This window comes from Pseudophryne corroboree, chromosome 11 (genome assembly GCF_028390025.1).
Source record: "Pseudophryne corroboree isolate aPseCor3 chromosome 11, aPseCor3.hap2, whole genome shotgun sequence".
In the NCBI taxonomy this organism is placed as follows: Eukaryota; Metazoa; Chordata; class Amphibia; order Anura; family Myobatrachidae; genus Pseudophryne; species Pseudophryne corroboree.
In genome coordinates, this window is record NC_086454.1 from 168,754,685 (window position 1) to 168,771,862 (window position 17,178).

Below are 17,178 nucleotides of genomic sequence, written 5' to 3' on the forward strand. Positions count from 1 at the left end.
AGTCCTTGATTGACAAAAACTTTTCTTTTTTATACATATAATACATTTTTTTTAAATTACTGATTATTGTAAAAATGTACTAAAATCTAAAAAAAAGGTAGTTATAGAAATGTTTGTAATTATATGAATTTTACTGTGTAATCCAAATAAGCATTGATGTTAATATATGTACAATAACTTCAATAAAATGTGTCTTCGAAGAATCTAACATTTTAGAAAAAAATGTTAAGATGTTCCCTAATGAATGTGGTTTCTTGGTGTATTGGTAACCACTCCACTCTGTTCTTTGAATACAGTGATCTGTATTTAAATCTTGGTAGGTCCTATTGGTTTTTTGTAAGTACCATTCAGTTCATATCTCTCTGAGAGTACATTCTTATAAAAATATTTAGATGCTCCCTAATGGATGAGGTTTCATGGTATATTGGTAAACATTTTGGACTCTGAATCCATGATCTATATTTACATCTTGGTAGGTTCTATTGGTTTTGTTGTAAGTACAATACAGTTAATATCTCTGAGAAAGAAAATATCTATAAATTGCATAAATTAAGAATCTTACACACTGAGAGACAGGTTTATCTGTCATTTAATTCCAATAAAATGTATCCACTAAGAATCTTAAACTCTGACAAAAAATGTACATGCTACCATATGAATGAGGTTTCATTGTGTGCTGTTAACAATTCTGGACTCTGAAACCTATAATCTGTATAAAAATTTGGTAGGTCCTAATGGCTTTTTTTCTGTAAATACAATGTAATACTTATCTCTCTGATTATTATTCCTGTAAATTGTAGAAAATAAGATCTCACACTCTAAGAGAAAGTTGTATATGGTGTGTTAGAAAAGAAGTTTCATGGTGTAATGGTTAGCACTCTGGGCTCTGAATCCAGCGATCCGAGTTCAAATCTCGGTGGGACCTGATGTGTTTTAGTACCTTCAGTTTAAGTTCTTGATTGACAGAAAGTCTTCTTTTTCATACATATAATATTTTTTTTAATCACTGATTTTTGTAAATATGTACTAAAAGCTAAAAAAAAGGTAGTTATAGAAATGTATGTAATTATATGAATTTTACTATATAACCCAAATAAGCGTTGATGTAAATATATGTACAATAATTGCAATAAAATGTGTCTTCTAAGAATCTAACATTTTAGAAAAAAATGTTTAGCTCTCCCTCATGAATGAAGTTTCTTGGTGTATTGGTAACCACTCGGATCTTTGAATCCAGTGATCTGTATTTAAATCTTGGTAGGTCCTATTGGTTTTTTGTAAGTACCGTTCAGTTTATATTTCTCTGAGAGTACATTCTAATAAAAACTGTTTAAATGCTTCCTCATGAATGAGGTTTCCTGGTGTATTTGTAACCATTTTGGACTCTGAATCCATGATTTGTATTTACATCTTGGTAGGTCCTTTTGGTTTTTTGTAAGTATTATGCAGTTCACATCTCTGAGAAAGAAAATATCTATAAATTGCATAAATTAAGAATCATACACACTGAGAGACAGGTTTATCGGTAATATAATTCCAATAAAATGTAACCTCTAAGAATCTTACACTGTGAGAACATTTTTTACATGCCACCATATGAATGAGCTTTCATGGTGTACTGTTAACAATTCTGGACTCTGAAACTAATAATCTGTATATACAAATTGGTAGGTCCTAATGGTTTTATTTGTAAATACAATGTAGTACATATCTCTCTGAATGAATATTTCTGTATCTTGTAGAAATAAAGATCTTACACTCTGAGAGAAAGTTTTATATGTGTTATTAGCAGGGATATTCAATGGTGTTATGGTTAGCACTCTGTACTCTGAATCCAGTAAATTGAGTTCAAATCTCGGTGGGACCAGGTGCATTTTAGTACAAAGTTTAATTCCTTGATTGACAAAAACTTTTCTTTTTTATACATATATTAAATTTTTTTTAAATTACTGATTATTGTAAAAATGTACTAAAATCTAAAAAAAAGGTAGTTATAGAAATGTTTGTAATTATATGAATTTTACTGTGTAATCCAAATAAGCATTGATGTTAATACATGTATACATTTTATACAATAACTTCAATAAAATGTGTCTTCTAAGAATCTAACATTTTAGAAAAAAATGTTTAGATGTTCCCTAATGAATGTGGTTTCTTGGTGTATTGGTAACCACTCCACTCTGATCTTTGAATACAGTGATCTGTATTTAAATCTTGGTATGTCCTATTGGTTTTTTTGTAAGTACCATTCAGTTCATATCTCTCTGAGAGTACATTCTTATAAAAATATTTAGATGCTCCCTAATGGATGAGGTTTCATGGTATATTGGTAAACATTTTGGACTCTGAATCCATGATCTATATTTACATCTTGGTAGGTTCTTTTGGTTTTGTTGTAAGTACAATACAGTTAATATCTCTGAGAAAGAAAATATCTATAAATTGCATAAATTAAGAATCTTACACACTGAGAGACAGGTTTATCTGTCATTTAATTCCAATAAAATGTATCCACTAAGAATCTTATACTCTGACAAAAAATGTACATGCTACCATATGAATGAGGTTTCATTGTGTACTGTTAACAATTCTGGACTCTGAAACCTATAATCTGTATAAAAATTTGGTAGGTCCTAATGGCTTTTTTTTGTAAATACAATGTAATACTTATTTCTCTGATTATTATTCCTGTAACTTGTAGAAAATAAGATCTCACACTCTAAGAGAAAGTTGTATATGTTGTGCTAGAAGAGAGGTTTCATGGTGTAATGGTTAGCACTCTAGGCTCTGAATCCAGCGATCCGAGTTCAAATCTTGGTGGGACATGATGTGTTTTAGTACCTTCAGTTTAAGTTCTTGATTGACAGAAAGTCTTCTTTTTCATACATATAATAATTTTTTTAAATCACTGATTTTTGTAAATATGTACTAAAAGCTAAAAAAAAGGTAGTTATAGAAATGTATGTAATTATATGAATTTTACTATATAACCCAAATAAGCGTTGATGTAAATATATGTACAATAATTGCAATAAAATGTGTCTTCTAAGAATCTAACATTTTAGAAAAAAATGTTTAGCTCTCCTTCATGAATGAAGTTTCTTGGTGTATTGGTAACCACTCGGATCTTTGAATCCAGTGATCTGTATTTAAATCTTGGTAGGTCCTATTGGTTTTTTGTAAGTACCGTTCAGTTTATATTTCTCTGAGAGTACATTCTAATAAAAACTGTTTAAATGCTTCCTCATGAATGAGGTTTCCTGGTGTATTTGTAACCATTTTGGACTCTGAATCCATGATTTGTATTTACATCTTGGTAGGTCCTATTGTTTTTTTGTAAGTATTATGCAGTTCATATCTCTGAGAAAGAAAATATCTATAAATTGCATAAATTAAGAATCATACACACTGAGAGACAGGTTTATCGGTAATATAATTCCAATAAAATGTAACCTCTAAGAATCTTACACTGTGAGAACATTTTTTACATGCCACCATATGAATGAGCTTTCATGGTGTACTGTTAACAATTCTGGACTCTGAAACTAATAATCTGTATATACAAATTGGTAGGTCCTAATGGTTTTATTTGTAAATACAATGTAGTACATATCTCTCTGAATGAATATTTCTGTATCTTGTAGAAATAAAGATCTTACACTCTGAGAGAAAGTTTTATATGTGTTATTAGAAGGGATATTCCATGGTGTTATGGTTAGCACTCTGTACTCTGAATCCAGTAAATTGAGTTCAAATCTCGGTGGGACCAGGTGCATTTTAGTACCTTTAGTTTAAGTCCTTGATTGACAAAAACTTTTCTTTTTTATACATATAATACATTTTTTTTAAATTACTGATTATTGTAAAAATGTACTAAAATCTAAAAAAAAGGTAGTTATAGAAATGTTTGTAATTATATGAATTTTACTGTGTAATCCAAATAAGCATTGATGTTAATATATGTACAATAACTTCAATAAAATGTGTCTTCGAAGAATCTAACATTTTAGAAAAAAATGTTTAGATGTTCCCTAATGAATGTGGTTTCTTGGTGTATTGGTAACCACTCCACTCTGATCTTTGAATACAGTGATCTGTATTTAAATCTTGGTAGGTCTTATTGGTTTTTTGTATAGTACCATTCGGTTCATATCTCTCTGAGAGTACATTCTTATAAAAATATTTAGATGCTCCCTAATGGATGAGGTTTCATGGTATATTGGTAAACATTTTGGACTCTGAATCCATGATCTATATTTACTTCTTGGTAGGTTCTATTGGTTTTGTTGTAAGTACAATACAGTTAATATCTCTGAGAAAGAAAATATCTATAAATTGCATAAATTAAGAATCTTACACACTGAGAGACAGGTTTATCTGTCATTTAATTCCAATAAAATGTATCCACTAAGAATCTTATACTCTGACAAAAAATGTACATGCTACCATATGAATGAGGTTTCATTGTGTGCTGTTAACAATTCTGGACTCTGAAACCTATAATCTGTATAAAAATTTGGTAGGTCCTAATGGCTTTTTTTCTGTAAATACAATGTAATACTTATCTCTCTGATTATTATTCCTGTAAATTGTAGAAAATAAGATCTCACACTTTAAGAGAAAGTTGTATATGTTGTGTTAGAAGAGAAGTTTCATGGTGTAATGGTTAGCACTCTGGGCTCTGAATCCAGCGATCCGAGTTCAAATCTCGGTGGGACCTGATGTGTTTTAGTACCTTCAGTTTAAGTTCTTGATTGACAGAAAGTCTTCTTTTTCATACATATAATAATTTTTTTAATCACTGATTTTTGTAAATATGTACTAAAAGCTAAAAAAAAGGTAGTTATAGAAATGTATGTAATTATATGAATTTTACTATATAACCCAAATAAGCGTTGATGTAAATATATGTACAATAATTGCAATAAAATGTGTCTTCTAAGAATCTAACATTTTAGAAAAAAATGTTTAGCTCTCCCTCATGAATGAAGTTTCTTGGTGTATTGGTAACCACTCGGATCTTTGAATCCAGTGATCTGTATTTAAATCTTGGTAGGTCCTATTGGTTTTTTGTAAGTACCGTTCAGTTTATATTTCTCTGAGAGTACATTCTAATAAAAACTGTTTAAATGCTTCCTCATGAATGAGGTTTCCTGGTGTATTTGTAACCATTTTGGACTCTGAATCCATGATTTGTATTTACATCTTGGTAGGTCCTTTTGGTTTTTTGTAAGTATTATGCAGTTCACATCTCTGAGAAAGAAAATATCTATAAATTGCATAAATTAAGAATCATACACACTGAGAGACAGGTTTATCGGTAATATAATTCCAATAAAATGTAACCTCTAAGAATCTTACACTGTGAGAACATTTTTTACATGCCACCATATGAATGAGCTTTCATGGTGTACTGTTAACAATTCTGGACTCTGAAACTAATAATCTGTATATACAAATTGGTAGGTCCTAATGGTTTTATTTGTAAATACAATGTAGTACATATCTCTCTGAATGAATATTTCTGTATCTTGTAGAAATAAAGATCTTACACTCTGAGAGAAAGTTTTATATGTGTTATTAGCAGGGATATTCAATGGTGTTATGGTTAGCACTCTGTACTCTGAATCCAGTAAATTGAGTTCAAATCTCGGTGGGACCAGGTGCATTTTAGTACAAAGTTTAATTCCTTGATTGACAAAAACTTTTCTTTTTTATACATATATTACATTTTTTTTAAATTACTGATTATTGTAAAAATGTACTAAAATCTAAAAAAAAGGTAGTTATAGAAATGTTTGTAATTATATGAATTTTACTGTGTAATCCAAATAAGCATTGATGTTAATACATGTATACATTTTATACAATAACTTCAATAAAATGTGTCTTCTAAGAATCTAACATTTTAGAAAAAAATGTTTAGATGTTCCCTAATGAATGTGGTTTCTTGGTGTATTGGTAACCACTCCACTCTGATCTTTGAATACAGTGATCTGTATTTAAATCTTGGTATGTCCTATTGGTTTTTTTGTAAGTACCATTCAGTTCATATCTCTCTGAGAGTACATTCTTATAAAAATATTTAGATGCTCCCTAATGGATGAGGTTTCATGGTATATTGGTAAACATTTTGGACTCTGAATCCATGATCTATATTTACATCTTGGTAGGTTCTTTTGGTTTTGTTGTAAGTACAATACAGTTAATATCTCTGAGAAAGAAAATATCTATAAATTGCATAAATTAAGAATCTTACACACTGAGAGACAGGTTTATCTGTCATTTAATTCCAATAAAATGTATCCACTAAGAATCTTATACTCTGACAAAAAATGTACATGCTACCATATGAATGAGGTTTCATTGTGTACTGTTAACAATTCTGGACTCTGAAACCTATAATCTGTATAAAAATTTGGTAGGTCCTAATGGCTTTTTTTTGTAAATACAATGTAATACTTATCTCTCTGATTATTATTCCTGTAACTTGTAGAAAATAAGATCTCACACTCTAAGAGAAAGTTGTATATGTTGTGCTAGAAGAGAGGTTTCATGGTGTAATGGTTAGCACTCTAGGCTCTGAATCCAGCGATCCGAGTTCAAATCTTGGTGGGACCTGATGTGTTTTAGTACCTTCAGTTTAAGTTCTTGATTGACAGAAAGTCTTCTTTTTCATACATATAATAATTTTTTTAAATCACTGATTTTTGTAAATATGTACTAAAAGCTAAAAAAAAGGTAGTTATAGAAATGTATGTAATTATATGAATTTTACTATATAACCCAAATAAGCGTTGATGTAAATATATGTACAATAATTGCAATAAAATGTGTCTTCTAAGAATCTAACATTTTAGAAAAAAATGTTTAGCTCTCCTTCATGAATGAAGTTTCTTGGTGTATTGGTAACCACTCGGATCTTTGAATCCAGTGATCTGTATTTAAATCTTGGTAGGTCCTATTGGTTTTTTGTAAGTACCGTTCAGTTTATATTTCTCTGAGAGTACATTCTAATAAAAACTGTTTAAATGCTTCCTCATGAATGAGGTTTCCTGGTGTATTTTTAACCATTTTGGACTCTGAATCCATGATTTGTATTTACATCTTGGTAGGTCCTATTGTTTTTTTGTAAGTATTATGCAGTTCATATCTCTGAGAAAGAAAATATCTATAAATTGCATAAATTAAGAATCATACACACTGAGAGACAGGTTTATCGGTAATATAATTCCAATAAAATGTAACCTCTAAGAATCTTACACTGTGAGAACATTTTTTACATGCCACCATATGAATGAGCTTTCATGGTGTACTGTTAACAATTCTGGACTCTGAAACTAATAATCTGTATATACAAATTGGTAGGTCCTAATGGTTTTATTTGTAAATACAATGTAGTACATATCTCTCTGAATGAATATTTCTGTATCTTGTAGAAATAAAGATCTTACACTCTGAGAGAAAGTTTTATATGTGTTATTAGAAGGGATATTCCATGGTGTTATGGTTAGCACTCTGTACTCTGAATCCAGTAAATTGAGTTCAAATCTCGGTGGGACCAGGTGCATTTTAGTACCTTTAGTTTAAGTCCTTGATTGACAAAAACTTTTCTTTTTTATACATATAATACATTTTTTTTAAATTACTGATTATTGTAAAAATGTACTAAAATCTAAAAAAAAGGTAGTTATAGAAATGTTTGTAATTATATGAATTTTACTGTGTAATCCAAATAAGCATTGATGTTAATATATGTACAATAACTTCAATAAAATGTGTCTTCGAAGAATCTAACATTTTAGAAAAAAATGTTTAGATGTTCCCTAATGAATGTGGTTTCTTGGTGTATTGGTAACCACTCCACTCTGATCTTTGAATACAGTGATCTGTATTTAAATCTTGGTAGGTCTTATTGGTTTTTTGTATAGTACCATTCGGTTCATATCTCTCTGAGAGTACATTCTTATAAAAATATTTAGATGCTCCCTAATGGATGAGGTTTCATGGTATATTGGTAAACATTTTGGACTCTGAATCCATGATCTATATTTACATCTTGGTAGGTTCTATTGGTTTTGTTGTAAGTACAATACAGTTAATATCTCTGAGAAAGAAAATATCTATAAATTGCATAAATTAAGAATCTTACACACTGAGAGACAGGTTTATCTGTCATTTAATTCCAATAAAATGTATCCACTAAGAATCTTATACTCTGACAAAAAATGTACATGCTACCATATGAATGAGGTTTCATTGTGTGCTGTTAACAATTCTGGACTCTGAAACCTATAATCTGTATAAAAATTTGGTAGGTCCTAATGGCTTTTTTTCTGTAAATACAATGTAATACTTATCTCTCTGATTATTATTCCTGTAAATTGTAGAAAATAAGATCTCACACTTTAAGAGAAAGTTGTATATGTTGTGTTAGAAGAGAAGTTTCATGGTGTAATGGTTAGCACTCTGGGCTCTGAATCCAGCGATCCGAGTTCAAATCTCGGTGGGACCTGATGTGTTTTAGTACCTTCAGTTTAAGTTCTTGATTGACAGAAAGTCTTCTTTTTCATACATATAATAATTTTTTTAATCACTGATTTTTGTAAATATGTACTAAAAGCTAAAAAAAAGGTAGTTATAGAAATGTATGTAATTATATGAATTTTACTATATAACCCAAATAAGCGTTGATGTAAATATATGTAAAATAATTGCAATAAAATGTGTCTTCTAAGAATCTAACATTTTAGAAAAAAATGTTTAGCTCTCCCTCATGAATGAAGTTTCTTGGTGTATTGGTAACCACTCGGATCTTTGAATCCAGTGATCTGTATTTAAATCTTGGTAGGTCCTATTGGTTTTTTGTAAGTACCGTTCAGTTTATATTTCTCTGAGAGTACATTCTAATAAAAACTGTTTAAATGCTTCCTCATGAATGAGGTTTCCTGGTGTATTTGTAACCATTTTGGACTCTGAATCCATGATTTGTATTTACATCTTGGTAGGTCCTATTGTTTTTTTGTAAGTATTATGCAGTACACATCTCTGAGAAAGAAAATATCTATAAATTGCATAAATTAAGAATCATACACACTGAGAGACAGGTTTATCGGTAATATAATTCCAATAAAATGTAACCTCTAAGAATCTTACACTGTGAGAACATTTTTTACATGCCACCATATGAATGAGCTTTCATGGTGTACTGTTAACAATTCTGGACTCTGAAACTAATAATCTGTATATACAAATTGGTAGGTCCTAATGGTTTTATTTGTAAATACAATGTAGTACATATCTCTCTGAATGAATATTTCTGTATCTTGTAGAAATAAAGATCTTACACTCTGAGAGAAAGTTTTATATGTGTTATTAGAAGGGATATTCCATGGTGTTATGGTTAGCACTCTGTACTCTGAATCCAGTAAATTGAGTTCAAATCTCGGTGGGACCAGGTGCATTTTAGTACAAAGTTTAATTCCTTGATTGACAAAAACTTTTCTTTTTTATACATATATTACATTTTTTTTAAATTACTGATTATTGTAAAAATGTACTAAAATCTAAAAAAAAGGTAGTTATAGAAATGTTTGTAATTATATGAATTTTACTGTGTAATCCAAATAAGCATTGATGTTAATACATGTATACATTTTATACAATAACTTCAATAAAATGTGTCTTCTAAGAATCTAACATTTTAGAAAAAAATGTTTAGATGTTCCCTAATGAATGTGGTTTCTTGGTGTATTGGTAACCACTCCACTCTGATCTTTGAATACAGTGATCTGTATTTAAATCTTGGTAGGTCCTATTGGTTTTTTGTAAGTACCATTCAGTTCATATCTCTCTGAGAGTACATTCTTATAAAAATATTTAGATGCTCCCTAATGGATGAGGTTTCATGGTATATTGGTAAACATTTTGGACTCTGAATCCATGATCTATATTTACATCTTGGTAGGTTCTATTGGTTTTGTTGTAAGTACAATACAGTTAATATCTCTGAGAAAGAAAATATCTATAAATTGCATAAATTAAGAATCTTACATACTGAGAGACAGGTTTATCTGTCATTTAATTCCAATAAAATGTATCCACTAAGAATCTTATACTCTGACAAAAAATGTACATGCTACCATATGAATGAGGTTTCATTGTGTACTGTTAACAATTCTGAACTCTGAAACCTATAATCTGTATAAAAATTTGGTAGGTCCTAATGGCTTTTTTTTGGAAATACAATGTAATACTTATCTCTCTGATTATTATTCCTGTAACTTGTAGAAAATAAGATCTCACACTCTAAGAGAAAGTTGTATATGTTGTGTTAGCAGAGAAGTTTCATGGTGTAATGGTTAGCACTCTGGGCTCTGAATCCAGCGATCCGAGTTCAAATGTTAGTGGGACCTGATGTGTTTTAGTACCTTCAGTTTAAGTTCTTGATTGACAGAAAGTCTTCTTTTTCATACATATAATAATTTTTTTAAATCACTGATTTTTGTAAATATGTACTAAAAGCTAAAAAAAGGTAGTTATAGAAATGTATGTAATTATATGAATTTTACTATATAACCCAAATAAGCGTTGATGTAAATATATGTACAATAATTGCAATAAAATGTGTCTTCTAAGAATCTAACATTTTAGAAAAAAATGTTTAGCTTTACTTCATGAATGAAGTTTCTTGGTGTATTGGTAACCACTCGGATCTTTGAATCCAGTGATCTGTATTTAAATCTTGGTAGGTTCTATTGGTTTTTTGTAAGTACCGTTCAGTTTATATTTCTCTGAGAGTACATTCTTATAAAAATATTTAGATGCTCCCTAATGGATGAGGTTTCATGGTATATTGGTAAACATTTTGGACTCTGAATCCATGATCTATATTTACATCTTGGTAGGTTCTATTGGTTTTGTTGTAAGTACAATACAGTTAATATCTCTGAGAAAGAAAATATCTATAAATTGCATAAATTAAGAATCTTACACACTGAGAGACAGGTTTATCTGTCATTTAATTCCAATAAAATGTATCCACTAAGAATCTTATACTCTGACAAAAAATGTACATGCTACCATATGAATGAGGTTTCATTGTGTACTGTTAACAATTCTGGACTCTGAAACCTATAATCTGTATAAAAATTTGGTAGGTCCTAATGGCTTTTTTTTGTAAATACAATGTAATACTTATCTCTCTGATTATTATTCCTGTAACTTGTAGAAAATAAGATCTCACACTCTAAGAGAAAGTTGTATATGTTGTGTTAGAAGAGAGGTTTCATGGTGTAATGGTTAGCACTCTGGGCTCTGAATCCAGCGATCCGAGTTTAAATCTCAGTGGGACCTGATGTGTTTTAGTACCTTCAGTTTAAGTTCTTGATTGACAGAAAGTCTTCTTTTTCATACATATAATAATTTTTTTAAATCACTGATTTTTGTAAATATGTACTAAAAGCTAAAAAAGGTAGTTATAGAAATGTATGTAATTATATGAATTTTACTATATAACCCAAATAAGCGTTGATGTAAATATATGTACAATAATTGCAATAAAATGTGTCTTCTAAGAATCTAACATTTTAGAAAAAAATGTTTAGCTCTCCCTCATGAATGAAGTTTCTTGGTGTATTGGTAACCACTCGGATCTTTGAATCCAGTGATCTGTATTTAAATCTTGGTAGGTCCTATTGGTTTTTTGTAAGTACCGTTCAGTTTATATTTCTCTGAGAGTACATTCTAATAAAAACTGTTTAAATGCTTCCTCATGAATGAGGTTTCCTGGTGTATTTGTAACCATTTTGGACTCTGAATCCATGATTTGTATTTACATCTTGGTAGGTCCTATTGTTTTTTTGTAAGTATTATGCAGTTCATATCTCTGAGAAAGAAAATATCTATAAATTGCATAAATTAAGAATCATACACACTGAGAGACAGGTTTATCGGTAATATAATTCCAATAAAATGTAACCTCTAAGAATCTTACACTGTGAGAACATTTTTTACATGCCACCATATGAATGAGCTTTCATGGTGTACTGTTAACAATTCTGGACTCTGAAACTAATAATCTGTATATACAAATTGGTAGGTCCTAATGGTTTTATTTGTAAATACAATGTAGTACATATCTCTCTGAATGAATATTTCTGTATCTTGTAGAAATAAAGATCTTACACTCTGAGAGAAAGTTTTATATGTGTTATTAGAAGGGATATTCCATGGTGTTATGGTTAGCACTCTGTACTCTGAATCCAGTAAATTGAGTTCAAATCTCGGTGGGACCAGGTGCATTTTAGTACAAAGTTTAATTCCTTGATTGACAAAAACTTTTCTTTTTTATACATATATTACATTTTTTTAAAATTACTGATTATTGTAAAAATGTACTAAAATCTAAAAAAAAGGTAGTTATAGAAATGTTTGTAATTATATGAATTTTACTGTGTAATCCAAATAAGCATTGATGTTAATATATGTATACATTTTATACAATAACTTCAATAAAATGTGTCTTCTAAGAATCTAACATTTTAGAAAAAAATGTTTAGATGTTCCCTAATGAATGTGGTTTCTTGGTGTATTGGTAACCACTCCACTCTGATCTTTGAATACAGTGATCTGTATTTAAATCTTGGTAGGTCCTATTGGTTTTTTGTAAGTACCATTCAGTTCATATCTCTCTGAGAGTACATTCTTATAAAAATATTTAGATGCTCCCTAATGGATGAGGTTTCATGGTATATTGGTAAACATTTTGGACTCTGAATCCATGATCTATATTTACATCTTGGTAGGTTCTATTGGTTTTGTTGTAAGTACAATACAGTTAATATCTCTGAGAAAGAAAATATCTACAAATTGCATAAATTAAGAATCTTACACACTGAGAGACAGGTTTATCTGTCATTTAATTCCAATAAAATGTATCCACTAAGAATCTTATACTCTGACAAAAAATGTACATGCTACCATATGAATGAGGTTTCATTGTGTACTGTTAACAATTCTGGACTCTGAAACCTATAATCTGTATAAAAATTTGGTAGGTCCTAATGGCTTTTTTTTGTAAATACAATGGGGGTAATTCCAAGTTGATCGCAGCAGGATATTTTTTAGCAGTTGGGCAAAACCATTTGCACTGCAGGGGGGGCAGATATAACATTTGCAGAGAGTTAGATTTGGGTGGGTTATTTTGTTTCTATGCAGGGTAAATGCTGGCTGCTTTATTTTTACACTGCAATTTAGATTGCAGATTGAACTCACCTCACCCAAATCTCTCTCTCTCTGCACATGTTATATCTGCCCCCCCTGCAGTGCACATGGTTTTGCCCAACTGCTAAAAAATTTCCTGCTGCGATCAACTCAGAATTACCCCCAATGTAATACTTATCTCTCTGATTATTATTCCTGTAACTTGTAGAAAATAAGATCTCACACTCTAAGAGAAAGTTGTATATGTTGTGTTAGAAGAGAGGTTTCATGGTGTAATGGTTAGCACTCTGGGCTCTGAATCCAGCGATCCGAGTTCAAATCTTGGTGGGACCTGATGTGTTTTAGTACCTTCAGTTTAAGTTCTTGATTGACAGAAAGTCTTCTTTTTCATACATATAATAATTTTTTTAAATCACTGATTTTTGTAAATATGTACTAAAAGCTAAAAAAAGGTAGTTATAGAAATGTATGTAATTATATGAATTTTACTATATAACCCAAATAAGCGTTGATGTAAATATATGTACAATAATTGCAATAAAATGTGTCTTCTAAGAATCTAACATTTTAGAAAAAAATGTTTAGCTCTCCTTCATGAATGAAGTTTCTTGGTGTATTGGTAACCACTCGGATCTTTGAATCCAGTGATCTGTATTTAAATCTTGGTAGGTCCTATTGGTTTTTTGTAAGTACCGTTCAGTTTATATTTCTCTGAGAGTACATTCTAATAAAAACTGTTTAAATGCTTCCTCATGAATGAGGTTTCCTGGTGTATTTGTAACCATTTTGGACTCTGAATCCATGATTTGTATTTACATCTTGGTAGGTCCTATTGTTGTTTTGTAAGTATTATGCAGTTCATATCTCTGAGAAAGAAAATATCTATAAATTGCATAAATTAAGAATCATACACACTGAGAGACAGGTTTATCGGTAATATAATTCCAATAAAATGTAACCTCTAAGAATCTTACACTGTGAGAACATTTTTTACATGCCACCATATGAATGAGCTTTCATGGTGTACTGTTAACAATTCTGGACTCTGAAACTAATAATCTGTATATACAAATTGGTAGGTCCTAATGGTTTTATTTGTAAATACAATGTAGTACATATCTCTCTGAATGAATATTTCTGTATCTTGTAGAAATAAAGATCTTACACTCTGAGAGAAAGTTTTATATGTGTTATTAGAAGGGATATTCCATGGTGTTATGGTTAGCACTCTGTACTCTGAATCCAGTAAATTGAGTTCAAATCTCGGTGGGACCAGGTGCATTTTAGTACCTTTAGTTTAAGTCCTTGATTGACAAAAACTTTTCTTTTTTATACATATAATACATTTTTTTTAAATTACTGATTATTGTAAAAATGTACTAAAATCTAAAAAAAAGGTAGTTATAGAAATGTTTGTAATTATATGAATTTTACTGTGTAATCCAAATAAGCATTGATGTTAATATATGTATACATTTTATACAATAACTTCAATAAAATGTGTCTTCTAAGAATCTAACATTTTAGAAAAAAATGTTTAGATGTTCCCTAATGAATGTGGTTTCTTGGTGTATTGGTAACCACTCCACTCTGATCTTTGAATACAGTGATCTGTATTTAAATCTTGGTAGGTCCTATTGGTTTTTTGTAAGTACCATTCAGTTCATATCTCTCTGAGAGTACATTCATATAAAAATATTTAGATGCTCCCTAATGGATGAGGTTTCATGGTATATTGGTAAACATTTTGGACTCTGAATCCATGATCTATATTTACATCTTGGTAGGTTCTATTGGTTTTGTTGTAAGTACAATACAGTTAATATCTCTGAGAAAGAAAATATCTATAAATTGCATAAATTAAGAATCTTACACACTGAGAGACAGGTTTATCTGTCATTTAATTCCAATAAAATGTATCCACTAAGAATCTTATACTCTGACAAAAAATGTACATGCTACCATATGAATGAGGTTTCATTGTGTACTGTTAACAATTCTGGACTCTGAAACCTATAATCTGTATAAAAATTTGGTAGGTCCTAATGGCTTTTTTTTGTAAATACAATGGGGGTAATTCCAAGTTGATCGCAGCAGGATATTTTTTAGCAGTTGGGCAAAACCATTTGCACGGCAGGGGGGGCAGATATAACATTTGCAGAGAGTTAGATTTGGGTGGTTTATTTTGTTTCTGTGCAGGGTAAATGCTGGCTGCTTTATTTTTACACTGCAATTTAGATTGCAGATTGAACTCACCTCACCCAAATCTCTCTCTCTCTGCACATGTTATATCTGCCCCCCCTGCAGTGCACATGGTTTTGCCCAACTGCTAAAAAATTTCCTGCTGCGATCAACTCAGAATTACCCCCAATGTAATACTTATCTCTCTGATTATTATTCCTGTAACTTGTAGAAAATAAGATCTCACACTCTAAGAGAAAGTTGTATATGTTGTGTTAGAAGAGAGGTTTCATGGTGTAATGGTTAGCACTCTGGGCTCTGAATCCAGCGATCCGAGTTCAAATCTTGGTGGGACCTGATGTGTTTTAGTACCTTCAGTTTAAGTTCTTGATTGACAGAAAGTCTTCTTTTTCATACATATAATAATTTTTTTAAATCACTGATTTTTGTAAATATGTACTAAAAGCTAAAAAAAAGGTAGTTATAGAAATGTATGTAATTATATGAATTTTACTATATAACCCAAATAAGCGTTGATGTAAATATATGTACAATAATTGCAATAAAATGTGTCTTCTAAGAATCTAACATTTTAGAAAAAAATGTTTAGCTCTCCTTCATGAATGAAGTTTCTTGGTGTATTGGTAACCACTCGGATCTTTGAATCCAGTGATCTGTATTTAAATCTTGGTAGGTCCTATTGGTTTTTTGTAAGTACCGTTCAGTTTATATTTCTCTGAGAGTACATTCTAATAAAAACTGTTTAAATGCTTCCTCATGAATGAGGTTTCCTGGTGTATTTGTAACCATTTTGGACTCTGAATCCATGATTTGTATTTACATCTTGGTAGGTCCTATTGTTTTTTTGTAAGTATTATGCAGTTCATATCTCTGAGAAAGAAAATATCTATAAATTGCATAAATTAAGAATCATACACACTGAGAGACAGGTTTATCGGTAATATAATTCCAATAAAATGTAACCTCTAAGAATCTTACACTGTGAGAACATTTTTTACATGCCACCATATGAATGAGCTTTCATGGTGTACTGTTAACAATTCTGGACTCTGAAACTAATAATCTGTATATACAAATTGGTAGGTCCTAATGGTTTTATTTGTAAATACAATGTAGTACATATCTCTCTGAATGAATATTTCTGTATCTTGTAGAAATAAAGATCTTACACTCTGAGAGAAAGTTTTATATGTGTTATTAGAAGGGATATTCCATGGTGTTATGGTTAGCACTCTGTACTCTGAATCCAGTAAATTGAGTTCAAATCTCGGTGGGACCAGGTGCATTTTAGTACCTTTAGTTTAAGTCCTTGATTGACAAAAACTTTTCTTTTTTATACATATAATACATTTTTTTTAAATTACTGATTATTGTAAAAATGTACTAAAATCTAAAAAAAAGGTAGTTATAGAAATGTTTGTAATTATATGAATTTTACTGTGTAATCCAAATAAGCATTGATGTTAATATATGTACAATAACTTCAATAAAATGTGTCTTCGAAGAATCTAACATTTTAGAAAAAAATGTTTAGATGTTCCCTAATGAATGTGGTTTCTTGGTGTATTGGTAACCACTCCACTCTGATCTTTGAATACAGTGATCTGTATTTAAATCTTGGTAGGTCCTATTGGTTTTTTGTAAGTACCATTCAGTTCATATCTCTCTAAGAGTACATTCTTATAAAAATATTTAGATGCTCCCTAATGGATGAGGTTTCATGGTATATTGGTAAACATTTTGGACTCTGAA

General features: G+C 30.2%; 5 non-coding genes across 5 annotated transcripts; all 5 read left to right on the forward strand.

Moving 5' to 3' along the window:
• The first annotated feature begins 853 nt into the window (after positions 1-853).
• TRNAQ-CUG (transfer RNA glutamine (anticodon CUG)) lies at positions 854-925 on the forward strand. Its single transcript has one exon. It is a non-coding gene; the product is annotated as a tRNA-Gln (tRNA).
• Positions 926-4,648: 3,723 nt separating this feature from the next.
• Positions 4,649-4,720, forward strand: TRNAQ-CUG (transfer RNA glutamine (anticodon CUG)). The gene has a single exon. It is a non-coding gene; the product is annotated as a tRNA-Gln (tRNA).
• A 3,723-nt stretch (positions 4,721-8,443) lies between these two features.
• TRNAQ-CUG (transfer RNA glutamine (anticodon CUG)) lies at positions 8,444-8,515 on the forward strand. Its single transcript has one exon. It is a non-coding gene; the product is annotated as a tRNA-Gln (tRNA).
• A 4,970-nt stretch (positions 8,516-13,485) lies between these two features.
• TRNAQ-CUG (transfer RNA glutamine (anticodon CUG)) lies at positions 13,486-13,557 on the forward strand. The gene has a single exon. It is a non-coding gene; the product is annotated as a tRNA-Gln (tRNA).
• A 2,133-nt stretch (positions 13,558-15,690) lies between these two features.
• On the forward strand, positions 15,691-15,762 carry TRNAQ-CUG (transfer RNA glutamine (anticodon CUG)). The gene has a single exon. It is a non-coding gene; the product is annotated as a tRNA-Gln (tRNA).
• The last annotated feature ends 1,416 nt before the right edge of the window (positions 15,763-17,178 follow it).